Source organism: Jaculus jaculus, chromosome 18 (assembly GCF_020740685.1).
Source record: "Jaculus jaculus isolate mJacJac1 chromosome 18, mJacJac1.mat.Y.cur, whole genome shotgun sequence".
In the NCBI taxonomy this organism is placed as follows: Eukaryota; Metazoa; Chordata; class Mammalia; order Rodentia; family Dipodidae; genus Jaculus; species Jaculus jaculus.
In genome coordinates, this window is record NC_059119.1 from 36,735,881 (window position 1) to 36,738,707 (window position 2,827).

The 2,827-nt window shown below is 45.2% G+C and overlaps 1 pseudogene; it reads left to right on the forward strand.

The window, feature by feature from the left end:
• The first annotated feature begins 266 nt into the window (after nucleotides 1-266).
• LOC101617863 lies at nucleotides 267-1,910 on the forward strand (annotated as a pseudogene).
• Nucleotides 1,911-2,827: the final 917 nt, after the last annotated feature.

The window sequence follows — 2,827 nt, forward strand, 5'->3', positions numbered from 1 at the left end:
GCCCGTCACCCTGATGCCTGGGCACCCAGAGAAAAGCTGAGCCCGCCACCGGCCACCCAGCTCTGACTCACTGTCCAGTCAATGTGTTAAGAGCCACTGACATTTGAAGATCATCAGAAGTGAAGATGAAACATCTCAAAAACTATAATCGCGTCTGCTCATTCAGAGAACTCAGTGCATACAAAGTCAGCTTCGGTTGTATCATCGATTCCATTTCAACTCCAACAGAGAACTTCTCTCCTGATCTGAGGGTCCTGAGGGAGTCAGACAAATGAGCAGAAATGGAAGAACCACCCTTGCCGCCAGGAGAAAATACTAAAGACATGGTCAAAGATGTAACTTACGTACATCCCTTGACTGTCACAAATTACAGATTATATTTCAAGAGCAGAGATCCCCCATTTGTTCTAGATGCTTCACTTGGAGTGATTAGTAGAGTAGAAAAAAAAATGGTCGTGCTTCTAGCCAGGTTGAAAATTCATACTGACTGTGGAAACTGTGTGCAAAGATAATTAGGAATTTATGATTTGCTCATAAGCCTGAGGAGGGAACTAGAAGGTCCATATTTGAGGATCCCTCCCCAATAGTCTGCCTCTTTTTGTTTTTGTATATAAAGAAGTATTCCCTGAAAATGGGTGGAAACTTTATGACCCTCTTTTAGAGTCCAGAAGGCAGGGGATTCCCGATGAAAGCTGGAGAATGACAAAGGCACGCTATGAACTTTGTGATACTACCTTGCTCTCCTGGTGGTGCCAGCAAACATTCCTGATGAGGAATTGAAGAGAGTGGCATCCTTCAGGCCAAGGGGAGGCACCCCAGTTTTATCATGGATTCATTCACCCTGGAAGTCAAGCCACAATCTCCAGATGCAGCCAGCCTGTGGCAGGAGCGAGCGGGAAGCAAAGCAAAGATGAGAAAAACCCTCAAGCTATCATGGATTCCGAAAATGCCCAGTGGCACAAAATCCTCATATTTGATGCCCGGACCAGTGTCAATGCTGTTGCAGATAAGGCAAAGGGCACAGGTTCTGAAAGTTAATACTCCTATTGAAATGCAGAACGAGTTTTCCTGGAGAGTCACGATACTCATTTATGAGAGAATCACTAGGGAAACTTAAGGAGATTGTGTATCCCAACATGGAGGAAACTCACCGGTTGTCTAACCTGGAATCTACTCACTGGCTAGAGCACCTCAAGCTCGTTCTTGCAGGGGCTCCGGATTGGGACACGCAGTGCGTCAGGGACGCCGTCTGCGGTGACCACTGCGGTGACCGCTGCACTGACCGCACTGTGCTGACCGCCCCTGTTGGGTGGATACCACTGAACTGTACCAGGATTTGAAGTCCATGGAGAAAAGGTGGCTGAGCTTTGGACATCGGTCCAACTAAGAGTTGGCCATGGGGATAAGAACCATGCAGATGATGACAGATCACTTGTTTTCCTTTGGTTTATTGACAAATTGCCAAATGACAAGACAGTTTCCTACCGCATTTGAATTCAGTGAATATTTTCTCACGGCTGTTTTGGACCACCTACACGGCTGTTTATTTGGAACATTCCTTGGTCACAGGGAACGGCAGAAAGGAAAAGAAAAATCTTCCTAAAAGGACTGTCTCGCTGTGGTCTTACAGAAATAGCCAGCCGGCGGCTGCAGGAGTCCTCTCGCTGGGAGCTACTCCAACCACGTCCCTTATCCAGTAGCCAGCATGCGCCACCTAGAGCTCGGGGTGGGTGCTGCATAGGGTGGAAGCCCGGATGAAGCCACGTAGGAAGAACTTCTTGCTAAATGAGCAAGGCTTCAGAAAAAAAGTCTAGGAACTCCAGAGAGAGATTTCCAACCGGCCAACCTCATCCTCCGAGACAGCCGGCTCTCCTGCACAGCTTGTTACTCCTGTCCAGGCTGCTGTGTGAAAGGACTATGAGCTGGGGGCATCATTGCTAGGAACTCTTCATTACAGCGGCAGCTCTGTGAGTGGAAAGCTCTTCTGTACTGGGAACCCTTCCATGGGACAAAAGTTCAGATGCTTTATTTATTCGAAGGCCCTCCTAGGTGTGAGTTCAGAAATGTAGCAGTGAGCCGGGCGTGGTGGCGCACGCCTTTAATCCCAACACTCGGGAGGCAGAGGCAGGAGGATCGTCATGAGTCTGAGGCCACCCTGAGATTACATAGTGAATTCCAGGTTAGCTACAGCAAAACCCTACCTTGAAAAAATAAAAAAATAAAAAGAAATGTAGCAATGTAAGCAGCTTAAAAGAAACAGCTCCATATGTAATTATAGATTATGACAGCAATCTCAAGTCAACCAAAGAACATTAAAATCTTTTAATTCTATATTCACAGTGGGAAGTTTTCAATTTGAAAGGAACATGCTGTCTTAACTGTAGTTCCTGATAAGATCTCTTAATGAGAGTAAGTCATTTATTGCACAGCACAAAAACAGTTTCACACCAAATCAGTACTGAAAAAAAAAAATAGATTGGGCCTTGATGTGTGACAGATCAAAATGATTTAATGCCTCTTTCTCAGATTTCCCTTTTTGTTTTGTAGTCATTTATCCTGATCACCTTTCATCTTCCACTCTTGGTACAGGAAAAGGTAAAAATGTGCTGCTGAAATTAGAGGCTTAATTAGGATGTTTTTTAATATATATTTATGTTTTTGTTAATTAGTTTTGTACTCAGTGAATACAGTCAAGTTGGTACCATTGTTTGGCTCGTCTATGTCCTACCCTCTCCCTCTCACCCCTCCTTGTTAAGGTATATGGGTCATGCATTGTGGAGTTAGCCCACAGTTATGGGTAGGAGAAATACCTCTGCATATTAGGATG